Source organism: Telopea speciosissima, chromosome 1 (assembly GCF_018873765.1).
Source record: "Telopea speciosissima isolate NSW1024214 ecotype Mountain lineage chromosome 1, Tspe_v1, whole genome shotgun sequence".
Taxonomy (NCBI): Eukaryota; Viridiplantae; Streptophyta; class Magnoliopsida; order Proteales; family Proteaceae; genus Telopea; species Telopea speciosissima.
In genome coordinates, this window is record NC_057916.1 from 51,903,764 (window position 1) to 51,919,544 (window position 15,781).

The 15,781-nt window shown below is 38.6% G+C and overlaps 1 long non-coding RNA gene across 1 annotated transcript; it reads left to right on the forward strand.

The window, feature by feature from the left end:
• The first annotated feature begins 424 nt into the window (after positions 1–424).
• Positions 425–15,768, forward strand: LOC122661396. The gene is made up of 2 exons (XR_006332881.1): positions 425–511; positions 15,714–15,768. It is a non-coding gene; the product is annotated as an uncharacterized LOC122661396 (long non-coding RNA).
• Positions 15,769–15,781: the final 13 nt, after the last annotated feature.

A 15,781-nucleotide genomic window follows, 5' to 3' on the forward strand; every position in this document is an offset into this window, starting at 1 on the left:
AGAAAATATGGAAGGTGGATAAGTTTAGGTTTTCATTTATTTATTTTTTATTATTAATGTATTTGGTGGAAGAAAATGTAATTTTGGTATGTCGGGCTCAATCTTCATATTTGGATTTGGATTTTGGGTTTTAAATCTTAGTTCAGTTCTTAGACTGAGTTTTTCATAATTATTTTTAATAGAGAGGGAGAGAGAGAAGCAGAAGTATCAAGACAAGGACAGGGAGAAGTTCTGGGATAGGGAGAGAGATAGGTATAGGAATAGGGAAGGGGATGGGGGTGAGGGGAAGAATTCGGGATAAAGATAAAGGTAGGGAGACTGAGAGTGGTTGGGTGGGTAGACATCTATATGATTATCATAATGATGCATATGGTGGTCGAGATAGGTCGAAAGATTCCAAGCATTTGAAAGATGAACCGGATTACCACTACAGGGAAGGAAAAAAAGATCCTGTAAAGGTGCCCAGCATCATAAATAATGATTTGGAAAGGCATGAAAAGAAACTATTGAGGTATACAATGTCATGTAATCATTGGATGTATCCTAGCTTACTTCAAATTTATCTTTTATGCTGCTCTCTACTTTTAGAGATGAAGAGGTAGAAGAAGATTATTAAGATAGCGTTTCATTACAACTAACGGAACAAAAAGAGGAGGATGTCGATAGAATTAAGGAGAGCACGAAAAGAAAGCCAGCCATACTAGGAAAATATAAACAACAACAACAGCAGTCACGAAAGCAGGTTGTACCTGATGGTCAAGCATCAACTAAATGTGTCGTCCACTTCAAAGCGAATTGTGTTTTCTATATTTTGATGTTTTGGAGTTTTATTTTTAGTTTATGACTGCTTTCTTTCTGGCCTTTATTCATTGTTCATACTAAACAATAAATGCTTTGGATCAAAGAGAATGGTTCTCTCAATGTCGACAAGGCAGTAGAACAGAAACTTCCTCCAAAAGCGGTTAATTCTACATCCGTCGTTTCTAAGGGGAGGAATGATAGTCCAGAGGCTGATGTCCCGGAGCCTAGATTTTCTGTACACGTAATGGAACTTTGGCACATGAGAGCACTTCTGGTACTGGGGGTTTAGGGGATGGGACTCCAAAGGTTTGTAGATGACCAATTAACAATTACATGTTTTTTAAATTTCTTGCATACTTGGGTAAGCATGATTTGCATGAATCAACCCCAAGCTTGTCTACCATGGTTCTTTTGATTCCTTACGTGACCTTGGTGGTTTATTTTTTAATTTTTTGAGCTTGGATATAATAACTGTGATTACTTTAAGATGTTAATTTCCACTGCTTCATTGTTACAATTTCACCAATTTGTGTAGGGAGATATCAGCATGTATATTCTGTGATAATATTTTCGGAGAGAGACCTGCTGGAGTTCATAAAATTGTTGATGTCGTTCTATTTCTTCTCTCCTCTAAATGCCTTAAGCTCAAGCAGTCCCACATTCAAAGTGTTGGTTTTATTCTTTGTTTGCTGAATATTTAATGTAGATAATAGAAAGCTGAACTAGGTTTCTGGAAAGTTGTGTATAATAGAAAACTGATTTGAATAACCAAATTAAGTATATGGTTTGTCCTGCCTGAGGTAGCATGTTTAACTGGGGCCACTTTGGACCTGCTGATAATCCCATGTTCTCCCCTTTTTCATGTAATTTGAACATGCACCACATGAGCAGTATGTTATGGGTTTTTAGTGAAGGCCTACGATTGCGGTTAGAAAAATGTGTTTTGGCATTCATGGATGCTTTCCATAGCGATATATTGTAGTTCAGCGATAGATAGAATATTTCTTTTATATGTTATCCTCTATTTTTCTTATAAATTTGTTATTTATTGTGACTTTGTTAGATTGAAGAAGGTTTCACTGGTGAACCATATTTAGAGACTTCTATCTATAGTTGGTTGAACAAAAAGTCCATCAATAAAGCAATAGTATTTTTTAGTAACTAGCGAAGGAAAATAGGTACAGACTTCTCAGGGAGTTGCCTAGTTGGGGAGCTTTATCATATTAAAAAATTGAGTGCAACTCTAGATTTAGGAGTCAAATACAACAATTGACCCTTAGACAACCCAACACTTTAATATGAATAACAAATTAAATTGGATGAAACTTAAGTGTGTTTCCAAATTAACATCTGAACCATTAAACAATCCGACACCTATCACATCGAGAAAATTAAACTTGATGAAACTTAAATTTGATTGCAAATGAACATACTATGCTAATTTTAAAGGGAATTGCATACTTATGCTGAACTTCTAATAAGCTGTTTGATATTGCAAGTTATCTAAATAAAAAAACAAGATGGGTATTGTAGTACGGTGAGTTTGTTGATTCAAAGTAAACTCAGTGTATCTAGTTCAGCTGCCCTATAAGAAAATCTCTTTGACCTGACGTAGTCTGTTGGACCTATGGAAAAACCTTGTGTACTGCCTTAAAGAAAAAATGATCAGGAATTTTATTTGAGTTATTTCAAATGGTAACATTTACCGGGCTGATTATGAAGGCCTTTATTGTATCAACTATGAGGAGTATAAGGTGGTACCCATCTTAGATTTTAAGAAATCTTTGTTGCTTTATCAACTCTTTTACCAATATGTGCTATGTATGAAGTGTAAAAACTCCTAGATAGACACATGCATAGGCTCTGCCAGCTCTGCCCAAGCACATGTACAGATGAGATTCACCATTCAACCATCCAGCAATTCTTTCAAAGAACAAAAAATTTGACCCTATAGAATGTGTAATGTTGATCACACAATTATTTTTGTAGATATGTGTCTATCACAGAATTGATTTCTTTTGAATACATATTGTGCCGTATAGGTTTATGGCCATCATTAAGAGTATAATGGATGGAGAGGCTATAATCATATTTTCGGTGGAGGATCGCTCCCTGGTGGAAGCCAATCAATTATTGGCCCTTTCCCCTGCATTTGTACCATATGTATTGATATGCTTTTATGTATAGGCTGTCCACATTGTCTAACTGTTAACCATTATTTCTATTTGCATATACTATTATTTATGTTCTTTTATTTCATTCCTAGACCTCAGGGAGGTTGAATATTGTGTCCACTGTATGTCTTTCCTATTGGTATAGATTGTGTGATTGAATTGAGTATAAAGAATAACCACTTTCGGTATTTTCTGGAATATGACATTACTACCTTTTAAAGACTTAATTCTTCAAAATATTCCCTTGGATAATTTGATGAAGAATCATGTTTACATTTTTTAAACACAAAGTTTCCTATATGTTGCTCTAGTTAAAAATGCAGGATGAGAAGGAATTACTTAAAAACAATTGTTGCCCCATGCACCTAAAGCCTTGCATACGAAAGGAGGACAACTTCTTCTTTGCCTTATCAAAGTATCAAAAATCCTTGGAAGAGATTCTATGTCAAAAGCCAAACTCCGTGCAACTTTTTTTTCGTTTGACTGAGGTGAGGATGATAAACTTCCCTCTTTGTTTTGAATGAATTGTTCACTTTTCCCTCTTTCTGTGTCTTCAACGAACGCTAACATGAAATATAGATAATGGTTTTCCGCAGTTGATTAGGTTAACATTTTTCCCCATTCCTTTATTGACTATATTATTCTTTTTTTTTGGGGGAGGGGGGAGGGGGGAGGGAGAGGGGGTATTTGGAGGCACACCACTATTTTGGAAGTAATCATAAATATCACAGGAATCTTAGAGAGAGAATTAAAAATATCATTTTACAAGCTGACCTTACAAGGCATATGTTTTTTCTCTAGCATACTATTTTAAAGTATACTAGGTGATTGTTTTGTTTTAAGAAGGTTGTGTGGATTAGGAAAAATAAGAATGAATCAATTTCTTTTGAGGCCAAAGTAAATGTTTCTTCAGAGTATGAAACCTCCATGGGATAGAAGGTTATAGAAAATATGGAAGGTGGATAAGTTTAGGTTTTGATTTTTTGATTTTTTATTATTATTGTATTTGGTGGAAGAAAATGTAATTTTGGTATGTCGGGCTCAATCTTCATGTTTGGATTTGGATTTTGGGTTTTAAATCTTAGTTCAGTTCTTAGACTGAGCTTTTCATAATTGTTTGGGAAAATATCATCCCCCTCTGCTCTAAGTATCCATAATAGCAACCCAATCCCCAAATTTTGAATAATGATAATGCGCTCCCCTACTTTCCCAAGATTCTATCAACCGTACCCTGATCGTTAAAAAAGGCCATTAAGTGATGATGTGACATTTACAAATTTTTTAAAACCCCATATTACCCTCAATATAAAATTTTCCAATTTTGCCCTCCTCATCCCCAAAACCCTTTTTTCATCTTCTTCCCCAAAAAACACCCTCTGCGTTTCTTCTTCTCATTCAACCATTCGAGTTGACCTCAATAGGATTTGTACTTTAACCATTACTCATTACTTTCGATTCTAACCAATCCAACAACATTTTCCAAATATTGGTTGGGGTAAAGCCAGAACCGAATCAAGATATCGTTACACCCTCTCTCACCGATCCTTCTCATTTGCAGTTCCTGCACCGTGGTCTAGCCATGAACGCTCTTAGAAGTGGCAAACGGTTATCTCATACACTCACACAGTTGTTAAAGACTGAATCAATCTGGGTATTTTCTAACACGAAAAAATTCAAACTTTATAGGGCTACCAATCTGATTTGTTTTTTTGTTTCTTTCTTCCAAGTGAAGGCAGTTCAGATATATTACATTACACTCAGCCATCAATGTGGCAAACCCTTGTATTAGCCTTTGTGCTAATTCTCCAAGATCAAAAAGCAATTCAATCATAGACCTCCTTGTAGGTTTTTTCACCTTTTAACTACCAATGCCCCTTTGCGTCTGAAATTTTACTTTCAGACAATGGGAACAAAGAATAAAGTTTCAGAACCGAGTGGGTTTGAATCGGCGACACAATCAGGTGATTTTGGGTTTGTCTACATGAGTAAGGTGGACTACGAAGCGAGGTGAGACCTAATTTGACTTCGAGTTTCCTCATGTTCTGTCTCCTTTCTTGAAGCTTGAAATTTGACTTTCGAGGTTCGACGATGTCACTGTAAAGAGACGATCTTGCAGAGAGTGGCCAGAAGTGTTAGCAGAAGCTTCTCTTGTAAATTGTCGCCTGGTTATGAGTTGAAGAGAAGAAGAACTTCTCACTAAGGGGTTTTCTCTGTTACAGTGAAATAGAAGGGAAAGGGAAGGTGGGTTTGGGGTTTCAGTGGGGTCAAAGGAGAGAGTTGAGAGATGGAGAGGCACTCAGGTTTTTACTAGAAAAACCAACATAGTCGATCTGCTTGGTTATGGTGGTTCAATCGGTGGGTTTTGATTGTAGAAGAAAAGAGAAAACAAAAAAAATTAGAAAGCCAAAAGAAGAAGAAGAAGAAGAAGGGTAAAATTGTCTTTTAATGTGTTAGCTATATGGCCAGAATACCGTGGGGGTATTTTGGTCCTCTTTCTTTTGTTATTTTATTTATTTCGTACATGTGGTTTAGTCCCACATTGCTAATGTACAATTGTTTCATTCTTCATTATGATTATAAATAAAGATGTGCTTGGGATGACTAAATCATCCAAGCATTCATTCTCTAATCCTATTCTGTTAACATGGTATCAGAGTAGAATTCGAATTAGGGACCCCCCTTCTCTTCCTTTCTCGATTTCAGCCTCCTCCCCTCTCATTCGGAAGTTTTTTTTCTTCTCCATTCCCCTTGTTCTTCATTCACCCCTATTAGGGCAGCACTGATGAGGTGATCAATAGATCCAGTGGCTGCCCTCCATTACCTCATTCTATGATCAAGTTATTTGATCGATAGGGACAATTTCAGCTCCAGTTGCTGTCTGCGATATTTGAAGATTTTATTTTTTGTGGACTGCTCTCACTCCCTTCCAAGGAAGCAATCTACATCATTGAAGACTCAAGAACTGCAGCAGTATTTACTATTCTGGATTAGTTCCTATCTCCACCAAGTTTGAAGACATCCTAGATCGATTATTCTTCCACCAAATCAAGGTTTTTTCAAAACCCTGAGCATTATCGATCTAGAGTTTGCAGGTTCTTGTTGCGGCTGATATTTGGCAGAGTGATTCAGCATTACTAGAGCACCACTCGATCCTAGTTTCAGCCCCATCTGCTGAGATTTTGCTCTTCTTCTTCCCTACATCGATCTCATCAATTTTAGGGTTTTTGCCAAAACCCTGTAAAAATCGATCTAAGGGATTTACTTGGCTACTGTTGCTGATTTTTGGAGACCATTGTTCTACCACTACCAGCAGGCTCTCCTCCATTTCTCAGCCCTTAACTTGGAGGATTTCTTAGGTTTTTCTTCACAACAGCCCCCTTCTTGCGATTTGGGCTTCTCCACTGTCTTCATGGGTGACTCTGTAGATTCGACTACTACTTCTGTTGGTGATGGAACCAGCAAGCCAAATTATCACACTTTTTCTCCAAATCCAATCAAGTTGGATGGCAGTAATTATTTGCTTTGGTCTAGGTCTGCATCCTTTGCCATTGCTGATCATGGCCTTACGGGTCATATTAGGGGCACTACTGTTATGCCCACTGAGCTTGGAGTTGCTCAAGATAAGTGGCTTGCCAACCATGGAGTTCTTATGTCCTACCTAATTGGTTCTATGACTATAGATCTACAACACATTTTTCTTCTCCTTGACACAGCCTCAGAAATTTGGGCTGCTTGCAAGAAAACTTAAAGACAGCTTGGCAATGATGCCTCGGTTTATGAACTCAGGAAGAAGGTCCTTCACACTACTCAGGGGGAGTTGACAGTCTCCAAGTACTATGCTACTTTGCACAGCCTTTGGTAGCAACTGGACCACTTTTCTGACTTTCACCCAAGTACAGCTGCTGATATTACTTCTTACAAACAACATATGGACAAGATCAGAGTCTATGATTTTTTGGCAGGTTTGAATGTCGAATATGATCAGATTCGGGTTTAGGTGTTGGGTCATAAGCCATTTCCCACACTTGAATAGTCCTATGCCCTAGTCTCCTCTGAAGAAAATTGTAGGGCTGCCATGTTGCATCCTCCTATTATTGATAAATCGACACTCCAGGCTGCTGCCCCTGCCATTCCTACACCTAGTGGCACTGCTTCTCTTGGTGATTCTACTACTGGGTCTGTTGTTTGTGAGTACTGTCACAAACCTTACCACACCAAGGAGAAGTGCTGTAAACTTCATGGGAAACCAGCTAACTTTGAGGCTAAAAGGGCTGCCAAGACCAAGACAAAGACTAAGACCAAGGCCCATCAGACTGAGACTATTACTGCGGCCCCTGCTACTGACCCTGGTCTATCCCAGGATGATCTACAGGCACTCCTTCGTATGCTGAGGTCTTTCGCTGCTGTTACCTCTACTACATCAGCTACTGCCAATTCTTCTGCTACTTCAGGTTCCCCCTTTGCCCGGTCAGGTATTCCATTTGGGGGTCATTGTGCTTCTGTAGCTTCACATCCTTGGGTCATAGATTCTGGGGCTACAGATTATATGACCGATTCCTCTAGTTTGTTTCATAGATATTCTCCCATTTCTGGGAAAGATAAGGTCAAGTTAGCTGATGGTTCCCTTTCTTCTATAGATGGAAAAGGAATCATCAACTGCACTTTCTCTCTTCCATTAACTTCTGTTTTGCATAGTCCTAATTTTACTACTAACCTTCTTTCCATTAGTAGTATTACTCGTGATCTTAACTACAAAGTTACTTTCTTTCCTTCTCATTGTGTGTTTCAGGATCTGGACTCTGGGAGGATGATTGGATTGGGTAAAGTGCACGGTGGATTGTACCTGCTTGATGATGGTCACTTCTCTCCACCACCATTGCCTTCTCCACTACACCAGAACTCCATGGTCTCTTTTGAACTCTACCAGTGGCACTCTAGGTTAGGTAACCCCCCCTTTAGGAATTTTAGTACATTTATTTCCTAGTTTGGTCACCCTTCGTACTAAGGATGACTTTTTTTGTGAGGCGTGTGTTCTGGCCAAACAGACACGTTTAAATAATCCTATTTTAAATAAAAGGAGTTCTTTTTGCTTTCAATTAGTGCACTCTGATATTTGGGGCCCTAATCGTAAACCCTCTATTTCTGGTCATCGGTGGTTTATCTCTTTCACTGATTGTCATTCTAGGAACACATGTGTGTATCTTTTGCACATAAAAAATCAGGTTTTTTTTCATGTTTTCAGCACTTTCATAAAATGGTCCAAACTCAGTTCCAGGCTACTCTCAAAATATTGAGAAGTGATAATGGGATAGAGTACAAAGAATCATAATTTCAAAAATATTTGGCTGACCTTGGAATCATTCGTCAAACTAGTTATGTTGATACCCCTGCCCAGAATGGTGTGGCAGAAAGGAAAAACCGCTACTTGTTAGAAATGGCTGGAGCTTTGATGTTTGCAAAAAATATCCCGTCTCAATATTGGGGGCATGCAGTTCTTACGACGGCTTATCTCATCAATAAGCTGCCCTCTAGGGTACTTAACTCCCGTAGCCCCTCTGATATTTTGATTGGTAATTCCTCCTTTATTGTGCCTCCCAAGGTGTTTGGTTGTGTGTGTTATGCTAGAGATACTAAATCTCTAGGTAAACTTGAACCTTGGGGGCTCCGTTGTATTTTCTTGGGTTATTCTCCAACCCAGAAAGGCTATAAATGCTACCATTCCCCTTCCCGCCATACGGTGGTTAGTATGAATGTTATTTTCCATGAGTCCATTTCTTATTATTCTTCGCCACCTCTTAAGGGGGAGAGTGCTGGTGAAGATGTGGCTTTCAAAATTCCTTTACCTGAGGTACCTCTGGCTGTTGCCCAACCATCTTTACCACCCTCGGCTGCTGTCCAGCCCCCTTTACCACCCATGACTGCTGCCTAGCCCTTTTTGGATGCTTCCCATCCAACTTTGGATGCTGCCCATCCTACTTTGGAGACTGCCCAACAACCTCTGGCTGTTCCTCCCTCACCTAATGGGAATCCTTTACAGGGGGAGACCATAGAAAATAGTGTTGTTAATATTCCTATTTAGGGGGAGTTGACTCCAGTCCAGAGAACTATTGGTGAATTTTAGAAGAGAATTGATAACTCCAACATGATCACCTATACAAGGGGCAGATCCACCAGAGGGCAATTGCATCCCACTGTAGCACCAGTACCCATCCAATTGCCGGCTCCAGACACAGATCCTACATCTCCTGGTAATCCATCTCCTTTCGACCTACCTATTGCACTTCGCAAAGGTACTAGGACTTACACTTTACATCCCATATCTCATTTTGTTTCTTATAACTCTCTTTCTCCTTCTTTTCGTGCATTTGTATCTTCTCTTTCCTCTATCTCGATTCCTAGAAATTGGCAAAAAGCATCTATAGATGGAAAGTGCAAGGCAGCAATGTTGGAAGAAATGAGAGCACTACCCAAAAATAATACATGGGATCTTATGGCTCTTCCTCTAGGGAAAAAATGAGTGGGATGTAGATGGGTCTTCATGGTTAAACAAAAAGCTGATGGCTCGGTGGATAGGTATAAGGCACGTCTGGTTGCAAAGGGGTTCACTCAGACTTATGGAGTTGACTATCAGGAGACCTTTGCACTAGTGGCAAAGCTCAACACCGTCAGGGTGTTATTATCTTATGCTGCGAATCTTGGGTGGGATCTTCAGCAGTTAGATGTCAAAAATGCCTTCCTCCATGGAGAGCTTGAGGAGGAGGTATATATGGACATTCCACCAGGTTTTTCTGATGACAGGACTAAGGGCAGGGTTTGTAAATTAAAGCGTGCCCTTTATGGTTTGAAGCAGTTACCTGGGGCCTGGTTTGACAGATTTCATAAGGCTATGATTTCAGCAGGTTACAAGCAGAGCAATGTTGATCACACTTTGTTTATCAGACAGCTTGGTAACAAGGTTACTCTTCTCATAGTCTATGTGAATGATATTGTGGTCACGGGTAATGATGATGCTGCAATCAGGGATTTGAAAATTCTTCTTGGCCGTGAGTTTGAGGTCAAAGATCTTGGTCTCCTAAAATATTTTCTAGGGATAAAAGTTGCTCGATCTTCAAAGGGCATCTTTCTTTCTCAAAGAAAATATATCCTTGATCTATTGACTGAGACAGGGCTACTTGGCTGTCATCCTTCAGATACTCCTATGGAAGCTACTACAAAACTTAGGGAGAAAGAGGGTGAGGCTGTTGACAAGGGTGCTTATCCATGGTTAGTGGGAAAACTAATCTACCTTTCTCACACATGCCCTGACATTGCAGTTGCTGTAAGTTTGGTGAGTCAATTCATGCATGATCCCTATTCCTCTCATATGGATGTAGTCCATCGTATTTTGAGGTATTTGAAGTCTGCTCCGAGAAAGGGAATCCTTCTATCTCCCAATGGTCACTTAAAGATTGAAGCCTATACTGATGCCGATTGGGATGGTTCTCCTGACAGGAAATCTATCTTTGGCTATTATTCCTTTGTGGGTGGGAACCTTATCACATGGCGTAGCAAAAAGCAGAATGTTGTGGCAAGGTCTAGTGCTGAAGCCGAGTTTCACGCAATGGCACAAGGAATTTATGAACTTCTGTGGCTTAGAGGATTATTGCAGGATATTGGTGTTGTTGTCCATCTTCCTATGATGTTTTATTGTGACAATAAAGCCGCCATTAGCATTGCTCATAACCCTGTCCAGCATGATCGTACTAAACACGTGGAGGTTGACCTTCATTTCATCAAGGAGAAGCATGAAGTCGGCCTCATTTGTGTTCCCTTTGTGAAGTCCACTGATCAACTGGCTGATGTGTTCACTAAGGGGCTGAGTAGCAAGCTGTTTCATCCTATCTTAGTCAAGTTGGGCATGCATGATATATATGCTCCAACTTGAGGGGGAGTGTTAGCTATATGGCCAGAATACCGTGGCGGTATTCGTACATGTGGTTTAGTCCCACATTGCTAATGTACAATTGTTTCATTCTTCATTATGATTATAAATAAAGATGTGCTTGGGATGACTAAATCATCCAAGCATTCATTCTCTAATCCTATTCTATTAACAAAATGGCTATTTCAACACCGTTAGCCACTTAGGGTACAGTTGATAGAAACTTGAGAAAGTAGGGGAGGGCATTATCATTATTGAAAATTTAGGTATTGGGTTGATATTATGGATACTTAGAGGGGAGGGGGATGATATTTTCCCTAATTATTTTTAGAAGAGAGGGAGAGAGAGAAGCAGAAGGATTAAGACAAGGACAGGGAGAAGTTCTGGGACAGGGAGAGAGATAGGTACAGGAATAGGGAGGGGGATAGGGGAGAGGGAAAGAGTTCGGGATAAAGATAGAGGTAGGGAGACTGAGAGTGGTTGGGTGGGCAGACATCTATATGATTATCATAATGATGCATATAGTGGTCGAGATAGGTTGAAAGATTCCAGGCATTTGAAAGATGAACTGGATTACCACCACAAGAAAGGAAAAAAAGATCCAGTAAAGGTGGCCAGCATCATGGATGATGATCTGGAAAGGCATGAAAAGAAACCACTGAGGGGTACAATGTCCTTTAAACATTGGATGTATCCTAGCTTACTTCAAAATTTTCTTATATGCTGTTCTCTGCTTTTAGAGGTGAAGAGGTAGAAGACGATTATGAAAATAGGTTTCATTACAACTAGTGGAACAAGAAGAGGAGGATGTTGACAGACTTAAGGAGGAGAGCAGGAAAAGAAAGCCAGCCATACTAGAAAAATATAAACAACAGCAATAGCAGTCATGAAAGCAAGTTGTACCTGATGGTCAAGCCTCAACTAAAGGTGTCATCCACTTCAAAGCTAATTATGTTTTCTATATTTTGATGTTTCGGAGTTCTATTTTTAGTTTATGACTGCTTTCTTTCTGGCCTTTTTCATTGTTCATACTAAACCATAAATGCTTTGGATCAAAGAGAATGGTTCTCTCAATGTCGACAAGGTAGTAGAACAGAAACTTCCTCCAAAAGTGGTTAATTCTACATTTGTCGCTTCTGAGGGTAGGAATGATAGTCCAGAGGCTGATGTCCCCGAGCCTAGATTTTCTGTACACGTAATGGAACTTTGGCACATGAGAGCACTTCTGGTGCTGGGGGTTTAGGGGATGGGACTCCAAAGGTTTGTAGATGATCAATTAACAATTAGATATTTTATAAATTTCTTGCATACATGGGTAAGCATGATTTGCATGAATCAACCCCAAGCTTGTCTACCATGGTTCTTTTGATTCCTTATGTGACCTTGGGGGTTTATTTTTTAATTTTTTGAGCCTGGATATAATAACTGTGATTACTTTAAGATGTTAATTTCCACTACTTCATTGTTACAATTTCACCAATTTGTGTAGAGAGATATCAGCATGTATGTTTTGTGATGATATTTTCAGAGAGATACCTGCTGGAGTTCGTAAAACTGTTGATGTCGTTCTATTTCTTCTCTCCTCTAAGTGCCTTAAGTTCTTGCAGTCTCACATTCAAAGTATTGGTTTTATTCTTTGTTTGCTGAACATTTACTGTAGATAATAAAAAGCTGAACTAGGTTTCTGGAAAGTTGTGTATAATAGAAAGCTGATTTGAATAACCAAATTAAGTGTATGGTTTGTCCTGCCAGAGGTAGCATGTTTAACTTAGGCCACTTTGGACCTACTGATAATCCCATGTTCTCTCCTTTTTCATGGAATTTGTACATGCACCACTTGAGCAGTATGTTATGGGTTTTTAGTGAAGGCCTGTGATTGCAGTTAGAGAAATGAGTTTTGGCATTCATGGATGCTTTCCATAGTGATATATTGTAATTCAGCGATTGACAAAATATTTCTTTTATATGTTATCCTCTATTTTTCTTATAAATTTGTTATTTATTGTGACTTTGTGAGATTGAAGAAGGTTTCACTGGTGAACCATATTTAGAGACTTCTACGACTTTGTCTATAGTTGGTTGAATATGATCACATCTTCATGAAGATATTGATAGAGCACAAAATCCTTCAATAAAGCAATAGTTATTTTTAAGTGACTAGAGAAAGAAAATAGGTAAAGAGCTCTTAGGGAGTTGCCTAGTTTGGGAGTTTATCATGTTAAAAAATTGAGTGCAACTCTGGATTTAGGATTCAAATACAATAGTTTCGACTTGGGCATCCCAACACTTTAACATGAACAACAAATTAAAGTGGATGAAACTTAAATCTGATTCCAAATAAACATCTGAACCATTAAACAATCCGACACTCTCACATCGAGCAAATTAATCTTGATGAAACCTAAATTTGATTGCAAATGAACATACTATGCTAATTTTAATGAGAATTGCATACTTATGCTGAACTTCTAAAATATTGGTTGGTATTGCAACTTATTTAAATAAAAAAAGGCTGGGCATCATAGTACGGTGATTTTGTAGATCAAAATTATATTCAATGTATGTAGTTCAGCTGCCCTATAAGAAAACCTCTTTGACCTGACATAGTCTGTTGGACCTATGGAAAAGCCATGTCTACTACCTTAAAGAAAAAATGATCAGAAATTTTACTTGAGTTCTTGCAAATGGTAACATTTACTAGGCTGATTATGAAGGCCTTTATTATATCAACTGTGAGGAGTATAAGGTGGTACTCGTCTTTGATTTTAGGAACTCTTTGTTGCTTTATCAACTCTTTTACCAATATGTGCCATGTATGAAGTGTAAAAACTCCTAGGTAGACACATGCAGAAGCTCTACCAGCTGTGCCCAAGCACATGTAGAGATGAGATTCACCATTCAATCAATTAACAATTCTTTCAAAGAACAAAATATTTGACCCCATAGAATCTGTAATGCTAGTCACCCAATTGTTTTTGTAGAAATGACAGACACAAATCTCTGTCATAGAATTGATTTCTTTGGAGTACATATTGTACCGTATAGGTTTATGACCATCATTAAGAATATAGTGGATGGGGAGGCTATAATCATATTTTTGGTGGAGGATCGTTCCCTGGTGGAAGCTAATCAATTATTGACCACTTCCCCTGCATTTGTACCGTATGTATTGGTAAGCTTTTATGTATAGGTTGTCCTCATTGTCTAACTGCTAACTATTATTTCTATTTGCAGATACCATTATTTATGTTCTTTTATTTTCTTCCTAAACCTCAGGGAGGTTGAATATTGTGTGCACTGTATGTTTTTTCTATTGGCATTGATTAGGTGATTGAATCGAGTATAAAGAATAACCACTTTCGGTATTTTCTGGAATATGACATTACTACCTTTTAAAGACTTAATTCTGCTAAGTATTCCCTTGGATAATTTGAAGAAGGGTCATGTTTGCATTTCCTAAACACAAATTTTCCTGTATTTTGCTGTGGTTAAAAATGAGGGTTGAGAAGGAATTACTTGAAAACAAATGTTGCCCCATGCACCTGAAGCCTTGCATACGAAAGTAGGACAACTTCTTCTTTGCCTTGTTGAAGTATCAAAAATCCTTGGAAGAGATTCTATGTCAAAATTCAAACTCCGTGCAACCTTCTTTCGTTTGAATGAGGTGTGGATGATAAACTTCCCCCTTTGTTTTGACTGAATTGTTCACTTTTCCCTCTCTCTGTCTTCAATGAACACTAACATGAAATATAGATAACTATTTTCAGCAGTTGATTGGCGTAACATTTTTCTCCATTCCTTTATTGGCAAGATTGTTCTTTTTTTTTTTTTTTGGAGGGGGGAGGGGGTGTTTGGGGGCACACTATTGTTCTGGAACTAATCATAAATATCACTGGAATCTTAGAGAGAGAATTAAGAATATTATTTTACAAGTTGACCTTACAAGGCGTACTTTTTTGCTCTAGCATACTATTTTAAAGCATGATAGGTGATTGTTTGGTTTTCAGAAGGTTGTGTTGAGCAGGAAAAATAAGAATGAATCAATTTCTTTTGAGGCCAAAATACATGTTTCTTCAAGGCATGAACCTCCATGGGATAGAAGGTTACAGAAAAATATGGAAGGTGGATAAGTTTGAGTTTTCATTTATTTGTTTTTTTTTTTTATCATTATTGTATTTGGTGGCAGAAAATGTAATTTTAGTATGTCGGGCTCAATCTTCTTATTTGGCTGTGGATTTTGGGTTTTAAATCTTAGTCCTGTTCTTAGTCTGAGTTTTTCATAATTATTTTTAGAGGAGAAGGAGAGAGAGAAGGAGAAGGAGAAGGAGAAGGATCGGGACACAAACAGGGAGAGAGATAGGCACAGGAATAGGGAGGGAGCGGGGGAGAGGGAAAGGGAGAGGGAAAGTGTTTGGGATAAAGATAGAGGTAGGGAGACTGAGAGTGGTCAGGGGGAGAGGGAAAGTTTTCGGTAAAGATACAAGTACGGAGACTGAGAGTGGTCGGGGGAGAGGGAAAGTGTTCGGGATAAAGATAGAGGTAGGGAGACTTAGAGTGGTTGGGTGGGCAAACATCTATATGATGGTCATAATGATGCATATGGTGGTCGAGATAGGTCCAAAGATTCCAGGCATTCGAAAGAAGAATAGGATTACCACTACAGGAAAGCAAAATAAGATCCAGTAAAGGTGCCCAGCCTCATGGATGATGATCTGTAAGGTGTGAAAAGAAACCACTGAGGTATACAATGTCATTTAATCATTGGATGTATCCTAGCTTACTTTAAATTTATCTTTTATGCTGCTTTCTGCTTTTAGAGATGAAGAGGTAGAAGAAGATTATGAAGATAGGGTTTCATTACAACTAGCGGAACAAGAAGAGGAGG